The sequence below is a fragment of the Melanerpes formicivorus genome, unplaced genomic scaffold (genome assembly GCF_026170545.1).
Source record: "Melanerpes formicivorus ecotype bairdi unplaced genomic scaffold, bMelFor1.0.p_v2 SCAF_6, whole genome shotgun sequence".
NCBI classification, from domain to species: Eukaryota; Metazoa; Chordata; class Aves; order Piciformes; family Picidae; genus Melanerpes; species Melanerpes formicivorus.
Window position 1 is genome coordinate 27,386,060 of NW_027142358.1, and position 13,507 is coordinate 27,399,566.

The 13,507-nt window shown below is 46.0% G+C and overlaps 1 protein-coding gene across 1 annotated transcript in view; it reads left to right on the forward strand.

Annotated features, from left to right (window-relative positions):
• Window positions 1-5,543: 5,543 nt before the first annotated feature.
• PTPRE (protein tyrosine phosphatase receptor type E) overlaps window positions 5,544-13,507 on the forward strand; it is a 124,179-nt gene continuing 116,215 nt past the window's right edge. The window contains exon 1 of the mRNA XM_068140212.1: window positions 5,544-5,619. The gene's annotated coding sequence lies outside the window, so the exon portion shown is untranslated. The remainder of the gene's footprint in view (window positions 5,620-13,507) is intronic.

Below are 13,507 nucleotides of genomic sequence, written 5' to 3' on the forward strand. Positions count from 1 at the left end.
TAACCCTCAAAGTCAGGGACTGCAGTTACTAAAACTCCTGAGCTCCCCTAAAGCCTCTCAGATGTCTGAGGGTATCTTTTTCCTATACCTCAAAAGATTACTTGCAAAACTTAAGTGAATGTGTTTAGGCATTAAAAAGCTGCTGTCATTCATCACTGAATAGTGCAGACTGAGTGGTCAAGTAGAGTTCATTGGAGATGGGGAAGAAAAAGCCTCCTGGCCTTGTAAGAAACAGAAAATGCAGCCTCAGCAATCATTTTTGTTTAAGAAAATGTGGCTTTGAAGCTGCCATCAAGGTTTGCAATGTCTAGAATAAACCCTGGAGGTGGAGAAGAGCTGGCAGGACTGGCTTTAGTTTATTGCAATATCTGTAACAATTATAAAAATCTGGAGTCTTAAGTAATAAAATATATATTCCTAGATACTCTTAATATTAGATTTCAAATGTAAAAATCTTAGACAAATAGCTCTTTGAAGTCATTAAATTGGCTACCACTGGGATGTTGCATATTCAAAGAATCACAGAATCGTAGAATTGCTTTAGTAAAAAGAGACCTTTAAATGACTGAGTTCAACCATTAACCCAGCGCTGCCAGGTCACCACTACACCATGTCCCTCAGCACCACATCTATATGGCTTTGGAACCCCTCCAGGGTTGGGGACTCTACCACTGCCCTGGGCAGCCTGGTCCAGGCCATGATAATTCTTTTGGGTAAGATTTTTTTCCTAATGTCCAACCTAAACCTCCCTTGTTGCTACTTGAGGTTGTTTCCTCTTGTCCTGTCACTTATTTCTTGGGAGAACAGACACCCGCCTCCCCCTCCAGCCTCTTTTAGGGGAGTTATAAAGAGACAGAAGGTCTCCCCTCACCCTCCTTTTCTTCAAACTAAACAACCCCAGACCCCTCAGCTGGTCCTTACAAGGCTTTTGCTCTAGACCCTTCACCAGCTTCATTGACCTTCTCTGGATGCTCTGCAACACCTCAGTGTCTGGGTTGTAGTGAATATGTTTACAGTCAGTGTTCCAGGATGTCACTAAAGAGACAGATCTCCCATGCTGGTACCAAGGGTATGGTGGCCATTTCTGAGTATATGTGGAAGCCAGGTAAATATTTGGAGAGCTTTTGCCTAAGTGAAGGGAAGAGTAGTGTTATATTTCGTATCCTGTGCTTTAATAAGATTCTAGATGCTCCACTTTGAAACCTTTTTTTCTCCAGGCTGTGACCACACATTGTATTTGGGGTCTACAGAAAGGAGAAGCCATAATATTATGTTACTTGGTGCTGTCAGGTTTACTATCATTCTGGAACACCTGCAATACATTTTTTGGTGTTCAAATATTGCCTAATTCCTATCATTTATTTATTGACCTTGAAGCAAAGATACTTTTTGGTAACAGCAAAGTGACTGTAACTGCTTATGGGAAAGTTTCCACCATTTCTACTGGAATAATGTTACTTCCACAGTGCAAAAAAAGGGATGCAGGTGCTGGGGTCTGCCAGAAGCTGTCAGAGGTCCTGCGTCTCCTCCAGCAAATTGGAAGCAAGGGTGAAATGGTTGCCAAAGAGCTGACATTTCTGAGAATGTATTTGATTTGTGATGGAGAGTAAGGAAGAGACAGTGACCAGTGGACTGTGAGACAAAGATAAATCACTGTTGGAGCTCTATTGGGCTAAACACAGGGGTATCTACCCATTATTATCTTATTTGTGTTTCAGAATTTCAGTCTTCTAATTTCTTAATTTTATTTTCTGATGGAGCAAGTAACCTCTGTTAGGGTAGCTAATTGGCTTCAAATCCCACAGCAGCTTCATTTTCTGTCCTCTCCTTCTTCTTAGGTGCTTGGTTGCATGGTTTAGTTGATTAGGTGGTGTTGGATGATAGGTTGGACATGATGATCTTGAAGGTCCCTTCCAACCTGGTCTGGTCTGGTCTGGTCTGGTCTATTCTATTCTATTCTATTCTATTCTATTCTATTCTATTCTATTCTATTCTATTCTATTCTTACCAGCATAAATTCTCTTCAGACCTCACCTGGAGAGCCTTCAAAAAAGGATTAAAGGTGCTTTTTTCTTCAGATCTCCTAGATTTTGTGGAATACAGAGGGCTGGAACCCCTTTGCTGTGAGGATGGGTTCAGAGATTTGCAGTTGTTCAGTCTGGAGAAGGGAAGGGTCCATGAAGACCTTATTGTGGCCTTTCAGTACTTAAAGGGCTCTTTAAGAAAGCTGAGGACAGACTTATTAGTGGAGCCTGTTGTCACAGGACGAGGGGTAATAGTTTGTAACTAAAAGGGGGAGATTTAGACTGGAGAGAGGAAATAAATCTTTTATGCTGAGGATGGCCCAGGTTGCACAAAGAGACACTAAATGCCCCATCCCTGGAACTATTCCAGGCCAGGTTGCATGAGCCTTTGAGCAGCCTGGTCTAGTTGAAAATGCCCTGGCTGATTGCAGGTTGGACTATGAGGAGAGGCTGAGGGAGCTGAGGTTGTTTAGCCTGGAGAAGAGGCGGCTCAGGGGAGACCTTATTGCTGTCTACAACTACCTGAAGTTGTAGCGAGGAGGGGGTTGTCTATTCTCCCAGGCAACCAGCACCAGAACAAGAGGACACAGTCTCAAGCTGCGCCAGGGAAAGTTTAGGCTTGAGGTGAGGAGAAAGTTCTTCACTGAGAGTCATTAGCCATTGGAATGGGCTGCCCAGGGAGGTGGTGGAGTCACCATCCCTGGAGGTGTTCAAGAGGGGATTAGACTTGGCACTTGGTGCCATGGTTTAGTCATGAGGTCTGTGGTGACAGGTTGGACTTGATGATCTTTGAGGTCTCTTCCAACTTTGGTGATTTGGTGAGTCTGTGACTAGGTGACTTTTAAAAGTTCCTTTTTCAACCCAAATCATTCTATGATTCTATAATCAGGATAAAGCACTGTATCAGAGAACATAATACACTGTTGTTTTTGTCTAGACAATACCTGAAGATAAAATTGTCCTCAAGCTTTACTTGCTCCTGTTATCTCCAGATGATGAGCATCTCCTGAAACATATCAGCAGCATAAAGCCAGGCTTAGAAGTATCTTGGACATGACTCCAAGAAAGAGGAGCCCTAGCTATGCTAGGGATCAGCAAGGCTAAATTATTGTTGTGTTGTGTCAAAAGCTATTTTTATGTCTTGAGTGTAAGGTGCTGGAGCAAGAAAGATTGGACCAAGTTTCTTCTACTACTTTGTTTCGCAGCTGTAGAATTATGTATATCTTTCCCTCATCTAAAGAAAATTTAATTCCCACAAGGAATCTATTAATAACTAGAAATAGAATAATAATAAAAAAGGGTTCTTTATTCTACAACTTGGCTTCACATTTCTTTCTCATGACTAATTAATTTTGGAACCCTAATAGTACTTTTACTTTCAGCACTAATAGAAGATGTGGCAATTTTATCCTTCATGTATAATAATTCCTTCTGTTTTATTGCTTGGGTATAAGCAGTCATTTAAATTAATATACAATTTCTTACAAGTGGTTGGTAGAGAGGAAATTGCTGACTTGCAGTCATTAGATCTGCAAACATGTTCATTAGAATCGAACGTCTTCTTGGTGCCATGCCCATTTGCACTGCCATGGCTGCTGAAAAATCCCAGACTTCCCTAAATTGATGTTTCTAAGTCAACATGAAGCCAAGGGGGATGTAATTAGGCTCTGATTAAGTTTTCCATGGAAGAGGCAAATATCCACAGATGTTCTAATGTTTTGTTGTGATGGCCTTTATTGTACAACCCCTAACTCTCTGACATCCTTTGCTAAGCTTAAAATAAATACAGTAGGCATGGATATGGGTCTTTGAAAGTACCATAACCTGGTAGAAGTACCATGAATAACCTGAAAGTATCCTAAGTCCATCTTGGAGGAGATTTCTTCCACAGGGAGACTTTCCTTCTTCTGCAAGAGGTGGCATCCTAGGGACTGGAGACAAAACAAAGCGAGATGTGCCTTCAGACTCCCTGATTCTCGCCTTGCCTTCAGTAATCCCCTCCTTCCTGCCCTACTTTTCAGCCTGACATTTCTATTTTGGGTTTCACTGTCCTGATTTATCAGCCCTGTGCAGCCCAAGCTGCTGCAGAGAGTTCTTGGAGGGGGAGGTGGGTGCAAAAGGCCTCAGAATTGTCTCTTCCACTCCAGCTCCACCAGGACATTAATGGTGAGCTGAACAGAAATGGGAGGGATCCAGGGAGGCTGTCAGAAGGATCTTGGGAGGCTGTCAGAAGGATCTTGGGAGGCTGTCTGATTCTGACAGAGGAGTTCTAGACACCTCCAAACTTTGTCACAGTGGTTGTCTTGAGGGGACAAGTATGCCCAAGATGGTGCTTGCTGCACAGGAGCTCAGCACCATCAGACCCCAGCCTCATGCTCCAGTTCCTCCTCAGCCCTGAGCTGTCACCAATGTCTCTGTGATAACAGGAGGAAACAAGGCACTTTGAGCATGCACAGATAGACTTACTGACACTTTACTTGGTGTAGTAGCCATGATGGGACCAGGTAATGGAGCTGAAACCCTGTTTGCAATGTCAGTGTTTCAACACACAAAGAGAAGCTTCTTTGCTTTGAGGGTGGTAGAGCACTGGAACAGGCTGCCCAGAGATATTGTGGTCTTCTTCTCTGGAGTCATTCAGAGCCCAACTGGATGCTGTTCTGTGCAACCTGCTATAGATGAACCTGCTCTGGCAGTGAGGTTGGACTCAATGGCCTCCAGAGGTCCCTTCCAACCCCTATCATTCTGTGATTATGTGATACTGTGTTCACTTCTACAGCACAAGTCTTGTGAGAAACAGCTGAAGGGCCTGGAGCAAAGGGGGCTCTGAGGAGACCTTCTTGTGCTCTACAACTCCCTGAAAGGATGTTGGAGAGAAGTAGGGGGTCAGTTTTTCTCCCAGGCAGCAAGTGGTAGAACAGGAAATGGCCTCAAGCTGCATCAGGGAAGGTTTAGTTTGGATATGTGGATAAATTTCTTCCTTGAAAGGGTTGTCAAGCCCTGGACCAGGCTGCCCAGGGCAGCAATAGAGTCCCCATCCCTGGGTGTATTTAGAAGCTGTGCAGATGTGGTGCCGAGGGACTTGGTTTAGTGGTGACCTGGCAGTACTGTGCTAATTGTTGGGCTTGATATCTTAAAGGTCTTTTCCAACCAAAACTAAATTCTAAACGGGATAGAAGACTTGTAAGAAATACATTCATATGTGGTTATAATGGTTGGACTTGTTGTTCTTAAACGTCCCCTCCAACCAGGCCGATTCTACGACTCTTTGACATTTAGTCACTTTCAGCAGGAGGCAGATAGGCGCCGGGGGGTTAAATACCCTGGAGTTGAGCAAGGAGCTCCCCTGCTCCGGCTGGGCCTGTGTCCGGGCTCTGCCGCTACGGGCAGTGTCCACTAGGCGGCTCCAAACCCGCCGCCGCGGCGCCGAGGGAAGGAGGCGGCGGCGGCGGCGAAGGGAAATTTCCTGCCTGGCTGCCGCCGCCTCTCCCCGCCGCCTCGGGCCGGAGACCGCCTGGGCGTCCCGCGGCCGGCCGCGCCCGCCGCCGCTGTGCGGGGGGCGCCAAAGGAGCCCGTGGAGCCGCCGCCGCCGGAGCCGGTGAGTTGAGCGGAGCCGGGTGCCCGGCGCGGCGGAGGGACGGAGGGAGGGAAGAAGGGGAGACCCGCCCGGCTGCGGGGCAGTGAGCGGGGGACGCGAGGATGCTGCAGCTCCGGGGCCGCCGCTGCCGTCGGCAGGTGCTGCTGGCGGTCGGAGCGGACGGCAGGTGCGGAGCGGCTCCGTCCCGGTTGCCGCTGGGTGTGGAGGGGTGGCCGGGCAATGCTTCTCACACCCCGCTGGAGGAAGCCGGGGCTGTCCCTTGGAGCGCGGTGGGAAGCAACCGGGATCTGCGTGCTTCTTCCCGTAAGGGCTTCTAAAGCTAGCCCGGGCTGCCCGGGGCCGCGTTCGCCCTGCAAAGGTGTGCCCCGAGTTAGGGGACACACACGGTCCCTTTCTCCGCGGGATGCACATCCTCGGGAGCTCCCGCTTGGTGGCTCTCCCGCTGGAGGCGCCGGAGGGACAGGCACATTCCCGTGGGAGCGCGGAGGGCAGCGAGCACGCTCATGTCGAGGTGAGGTGACCGGGTGTCCCCTCACTGAGGGGCTGTCACGCTGGGCTGGGTTTTGGGGCGATGAGGGATGCGCATGCGAGAGAGTTGAGGCCAAGGGACCAGCCAAGCATTGCGTACCCCAGTCCTGTTAACTTGTCTCCTTGCCACCCAACTGGGAAACGCTGATATCTGGGCTGCCAGGTGCTTCCCCAGTCCCCGTCTGGGGCTTGCCTGTGAGCTGTAGCTTTAAGATGCTGTTTATCTTCTGTCAGCGCGTCCATGCCGCCTTCATCCAGCTTTTTCCGAGGTGAGCAGGGCTGTGGGCACACGCAGTGCTCAAGACCGATAGCTGAGGGCTGACACGACCATGTACAAACTCTCGTAGTCCCCCTTGAGCAAGATTAGAGTGGTTTAAATTCTGTATGTTTCCATTTGTGCTCTTGTTTGTTTGTTTGTTGTGGTGTTACTTAAGTTGGCTGGCTGGTGCGCACAGCTGACAGTGCAGTGCCCTGGCAAACGCTGTGATTTGGCACCAAATGGGGGTCAGTGGAGGAACCAGTGTTACTGCCCGTGCTGCCTCTATGCTCTCTGGTGGACCCTTCCCTATGGCAGAGCCACCGGGCACGGCAAGGCTCTGGTATCCTCAGAGCAGCTGACAAGGAGAGCACCTGGCTGTGTGGAGATAGGTGTGTAAATCCTGCAGCTGGTGGGAAAACTTGGTGTTTTCCTTATACAGGCTGTGAGACTTCCATGGCAAAAAAAATCGGACTTATTACTTCTAAAGACAAATATTTGCCCCCCCCCCCCATGCCTGCTTATGCTTTTGTTTAAAATAGAAGGAAAAATATTGATAAACCTCACTAAGATAATGGAAAGACAACTTTTAACTGTCTCCCATTACTGGATTTGGTTTTGGTGCTCTAATTATAGGTTGTAGAAAGGGTTAATGGATACCTGCTGTTTGATGGAAGAGTGTTTCTTAATTGGGAAAGGCTGTCATTTAATTGTTTTTAATTTTTTTTCTGTGAGATTCCTGTCCTTGGGGCTTAATTCCATGGAGTGAGGTGATTTACTGTGACTTTAGCTGCGTGGCTGCTAAGCTGCTGCCTGTGTCTGATTTGTGTGGGGGTAGAGACTGCTGAGTGTAAAGAAATTACATGGTTTATTGAGCTTATGGTTATGGTTTGTTTTTTCCCTGAGATGTTATAAGCTCAATGAGAAAACTTGGACAGTAGAAGTAAAGAGGCTGAGAACTGAAAAATATTTGTTCTGTGCATGGTGATCTTAGCTTCTGTGCATGTTGTGCTTTGAGGCTTGTAAAACAAAAACACAACCACCCCAAACAACCCTCCCTGCCCCACCCCAAAAGTAACTTTTAATGAAAATTAATGATATTCAGCTGAAAACTCAACATTATTTAAGAGGTTTCTATGTGGCTACAATGTACTCTCATCCAGTAGGTACATTAAGTTTTCTAGTTAGCTTTGCTGGGTAACAGATGAAACCATTTACGTTTTGTTGTGGGAAGAGCCAAGTGGTCTGGTGGTGGTTGGGCCTTGAGGAGTCTTTAGTGGGTTTAATAATGTATAATTAGTGCTGATGGTGTTGAGGGGCTTGTGGGGCAGCTTCCCTCTTCTTTGTGCTGGGGTTGTGGTACTGGTGCCCTTGAGAGAAAGGAGGTAGGGGTGGAGGTGGGAACAAGCAGAGAACATCTGGCTGAGGTCTCTGAGACAAGCAGCGCCATTCTGGTATAGATGTAAACATCATGTCTTGAGGCTATGCATTAGAGGAGTGAAGGGAATTAAGCTAAAATTGTTTGTTTTCTCAAGTGACAAAAATTAGTTGGCTTAGAAATGTGGGAGATGAAGGGTAGGAAAATAACGTGAGGAACGAAATGGTGTGTGGGTGGAGTGTTTGACTCTTTCAATTTGCTCTGTCTTTGTTCACAAATAAAAGAACGACATAGGATCTGTGTTACACCAGCCGTCCTTGTGTGCTGTGCTTTGACTACCACACTCTGTTCTGTAAATGCTTCTAAGATATTCTGCCAAGTGAAAAACCCTCTGAATTTCTAGTTTAAAAGCTTCTCATGCCCTCGATGCCTTTAATGAGACCAGAGATGGTTACAGACCTCAAATCTGTGTGGTGATGCTTTTGGATTGCAGTTATTTATCTTCAGTCTGTGAAGTGCAGATGCAAAGCTGGTAATTTTAACACATTTGGGTTGTGATTTGCTTTTGTATCTTGTTTTCTTTCCTTTTTTCCCCCAACTTCATATGTTTGTGTTCTCTGTTATCTAGCTTGGTTGATGTTTTTGACCTCTGAGTTAAGGGGATCTTCTCGGTACTTGTCAATATCTAAAGGGTGGGTGTCAAGACGATGAGGCCATACTCTTGTCAGTGGTGCCCAGCAACAGGACAAGGGGCAATGGGCACAACCTGGAACTCAGGAGGTTCCATGTGATGATGAGGAAGAACTTTGCTGTGAGGGTGCCAGAGCCTGGGAGCAGGCTGCCAAGAGAGGTTGTGGAGTCTCCTCTGGAGAGACGCCAAACCCACCTGGATGCTGTAATCCTGGGCAACCTGCTGTGGGTGACCTTGCTTTATCAGGTGGGTTGGACTGGATGAAATCATCCTAGAGGTCCTTTCCAACCCCCCACCATTCTGTGAATGGCTGACCTCTGCCAGAGCAGCTGTTTTTTAATCCCTATTTCTCGTGGTTTATTGCTCTTCTCCCACCCTCTGTTGCATTCCCAGCTCCTGCATTATAAGGCCTGGGTTGTGTCTGAAATTAGGAGAAGCTGGGAGATGATGATTTGGGATCTCTGCAGTTTTGGGGGTCTGTTTAAGACACACGTTCTCATTGTCCTTGTGTTTCACAGGCTGAGTGATCTCTTGCATGTCCCCAACTGGAAGGTGACAGTAGTGGCTTATGGGGGGTTTGAAGTTTGTTTTTCCTGTGTGTCTTCCTCGCAGGAAGCTGTGTGCTTCATTACAGCAAGAGCTGTGCTTATTCATTAAGTTGGCTTGCAAGGCAGCTGCCTTGTGCTGTGCTTATAGTGTGCTTTTTTTATTCTTCTTTACAACAAGTTGTGCAGTAAGTCGCTTGGTTTTGGATCAAAGCTGCAGAGCTGTGTAATTGACTGAACTAGTTTTAGAGCATGTTGTAGGAGCGCCTCGACTTGTGTACCTGCTGACCTTTTTCCTCTTTCATTTAAGAAGTTCTATGAATAAAAATGGGTGGACATGGTTTGACAAACTATAAAGTGAAAAAGAGCTGTAGGAAGTCTGGTGCAGTGCTGCCTTGTCACATGTCCTTGGTGTTTTGTGAGCTATGCACATTATCAGTAAAGTGCTTATATGTTTCTTCGTGTTTGATGATGTCAGGTAAATTTCTTTATCAAGATTTGGAAGCAGGTCAGTTGTACTGTAGTAAGGAACAAAACAAGAGCTGAGGCAAGTGCTGAAAGCTGAGTAGAGTGAAAACCAGAAAGATAAAAAGGAATATGAAGCCTTTGCCTTACTGATCTGAGTGCAGTCTACCCTCCTCGCTGAAGGGGTGGGAGGTTCTAAAGGAGAAATTGTTCAGTTATACAGAGAACCTGAGGATTAGGTTCTCTAATCTCATCCCCCCTCTCTGTGGGAGGGATGATGCTGGTGTTTTAATCTCGATGTAAAGTGCAGCCATAGGAGGCCAGGTGAAGGAATTGATGAGTACGGAGTTGTGTGTATGAGTTTGCTGAAAAGGATAAAGGGGTCTTTGGAGTTCTGTCAGGATTAACAAGAGTGGTACACTCAAAATAGAAGGGGAGAGACATAAGAATGTGCTCCTTGTTTAAAAGGGATGGGCACAAGCTTGAACATAGGAAGTTCCAGCTAAACATGAGAAGAAACTTCTTTACTTTGAATGTGGCAGAGCACTGGAACAGGCTGCCCGGAGAAGTGGTGGAGTCTCCATCTCTGGAGACTTTCAAGGCCTGTCTGAATATGTTCATATAAGATCTGCTTTAGGTGCTCTGGCAGAGGGGTTGGAATTGATCATCTACAGAGGTCCCTTCCAACCCCTACCATTCTGTGATTCTGTGAATTTATGTGAATTGAATTTGGAGATAAGTGTGGCTTAGTCACTGCATATCAAGGCAATGCTTAAGGTTTGAAATCCATATACAAATAGGGTAGTTAAACCAACACAATGCTAGGAATAGTGTCTTTAAACTCCAACTTGCTTCTTGCTTCTTATCCATCACATACTGGGATGGAATGGCATTCCAGCTCCATGTCCTTGCTGGGTTAGGAAGTGGCAGCAGAGGATCCAAACCTGGTGGAGGGGCAGGGGTGTGTGGTGTGTGTGTGCCTATGTGATGCCTGCTGTGAGCAGGACTTTGTTCTGTGATAGGCATTTCATTATTGATTTCTTGATACAATATTAATGAAAGCAGAATCTGTCTGTAACCTAAAATACCATTTGGTGCCCTGTAATCAAAAGTGTTGTAAATTGAGTTGATACATTATTGAAGAGCTGTGAATTGCCTCCCCTTTGCGGAGCATCGTTGCTGGGTATCGCACACGTGAGGCTCGGTTTATGGGTTGGGAGCTGTCTTACAGAATGATTCAGATGTTGCTCTAACTGGTTTGCAGTGTGATGCAGCAGAATTGCAGCTGAATGAGAAGTGGCTGAAGCCTCCAGACTGCTCTGTGCAGGCTTTCTTCATCCTTTTTAACTAAGGTCTGCTTTTTTTTCCCTTTAGTGCCTGTGCAGAAGCACAAGGTTTTATCGAGGGGTAGTCTTTCTCTTGTCTGATAGCAGTTTGTATTGAGGGGTTAGTACTTAAATAAAATGCCTGTGTTCATTCCAAACTTTCAGCTGCAGTGTAGCTATCTTTTAAGTGTATGTGAAAAATATCAGAAAACTTGTGCAAGCAGTGCTGAAATGAGATACTGATAAGACAGAGATAAGGAGAAGCTGTGCAGCAGCAATTTAGTGGAGTATTTGCGCAGGGTTTCTTACTGAGTTTTCACAACATGGAACATTCTTTTAAGGCATGTGCACAGTATTGTGCCTTTTAATTTCATCAACTTACTCCAGGTAATTCCATCAGTGATATCCTTATGCCTGCCAAAATCCTCTGTGTTGACTTCAGAGGGTGCCTCTGGGAAATGGAAGAATAGCCAGGAGATTTCCTGTCTGGTGGGAGAGGGTGATGCTGTTGGATTGTGTTTTGATTGCAATGTGCTCAGATTTTTCTTCCCAGGGACGCCAGCCAACTGATTATCTCCACTGAAACAGTTCCCTGAACAAATGTAGCGTTAAAGGTTGCTTTATTCTGGTCCTGGCAGTGAGTGAGGGGACGAGTGGCCTTGGTGACAGTCTGTCCTGCCACCTGTGGCACATGGACAGGAGCCCTTGCCCTGCCCAGTGCTGTGCCTGTCAGGCACGGGGGGAGCTGCCTCAGCTCATCCCCGTCTGCATTTCCTCTTGAACAGCCATGCCCTAACAATGCTCTTTTTCCTTTGACTTCTGGCTGGTGACTCACTGGTGAAGTGACAAAAAGCTGGTCACTGATGTAGTGCTTGCCCATGCAGAAGTGATTTATCTGTCTTGAAAGGTGTTTCCTGGCTGAGGGAAGAGATAAAACCAGAAAGAAATGTGTTGGGGTAGCTCATTGCTTGCAGTGACAGCTCATTCATGGGACCATGGAATGGTTTGGGTTGCAAGAGGACTTTGAAAAGTCATCTAGTCCAACCCTCCTGTAGTCAGCAGGGACATCTGCAACTAGAACAGGTTGCTCAGAGCCCCAAACAACTGGACCTGGAAAGGTTCCAGGGACAGGGCATCTACTACCTCTCTGGACAACCTGGGCCAGTGTTTCACCACCCTCATTGTATAAAAACTTCTATCCAGTCAATCTTTTAGTATAACCCATCACCTCTTGTTCTGTCACAACAGGCCCTGCTTAAGAAGTCTGTCTCCAGTTTTGTCAGAGACTCATTTTAAGTACTGAAAGGCCTCAATAAGATTTCTCTGGAGCTGCCTCATCTCCAGGCTGAGCAACACCAACTCTCTCAACCTGGCCCCACAGTAGAAGTGCTCTCCATTGTCACTGTAAAATGTGGCACAACTCAGCAGTGGGTTTTTCTATCCCTCTTGAAAAAAGGAAGAAGATCCCAGTTCTCAAAACTTAGGTTATCTCATAGATTTTACCCTTTTTTAAGTTAAAGTAATAATTTTTGGTAAGAATGAGAGATTTGAGCCAGTAAAACCAAAACAGTAAATCAGATTGAGGTCAGATGAGATACAAACAAAATAAAATAAATGAGTGATGGAGGAGAGTGGCTTTGGATTACTGCTGTTGGGAAGATGCAGCTACTTGGCAGGGCAGTCAGGATGTCTCAGCAGCTGGCTGAAGCTGTACCAGTCACACTGCTCTTCTCCAGAAAGTATACACAAATGAGGATGCAGCAACACCAAAAGTCCCCAGTCTCAAAGAAGCTTTGGGTCAATGGTACTATGAATTTTTAATACAAAGCAAATAATGGATGATTTACAAGGGGAAGCAATGCACTTTTCACTTATTTATAAAAGATAAGGACAAATTTGTGAAATTAAGCAGCAGGATGAACTTTCCTTCTGTGGTAAGGGGTTTGGATGAACTAAGAGGTCTCCTGCTGCTGGGCTTTGTTATCCTGGAGGCACCAGAGGATAATTCAGAATGAAGCAGGCAACTCCCCATTTATCTTGCTCTTCTGAGACCAGTCAGTTTCAGGTTTCCTAATGGTTAGGTGTTTGTTTATTTGTTGTGATTCTTGATATTTGTGTGTGTTTTTTTTCCCCTCTGCAGTAAAATCCATGTAACTTTCATTTGAGTCCCCATTCATGGAGCATGGAGGTGTTTAAAAACTATGTAGATGTGGTGCTGAGGGACATGGTTTAGAGGTGACCTGGCAGTGCTGGATTCAGTGGTTGAACTTGATCATCTTAAAGATTTCTTCCAACCTAAGTGATTGTCTGATTCTGTGATTATTAGCCAGCATCACCAGAGTGAGCACAGAATCCCAGAATGGTTTGGCTTGGAGGGAACCCTAAAGGCCATCTATCTGCCCAGGGAGGTGGTGGAGTCACCATCCCTGGAGGTGCTCAAGAGGGAATTGGATGTGGCACTTGGTGCCATGGTTTAGTCTTGAGGTCTGTGGTGACAGGTTGGACTTGATGATCTTTGAGGTCTCTTCCAACCTTGGTGATTCTGTGTATGTGTGATTCATAGAATCATAGCATTGTTTTGGCTGGAAGAGACCTCTAGGATCATTGAGTCCAACTTTCAACCTAAGATCATCATGGCCATTAAACCATGTCCACATGTTTCTCGAACACTTCCAGGGATGGCAACTCTACCACCTCCCT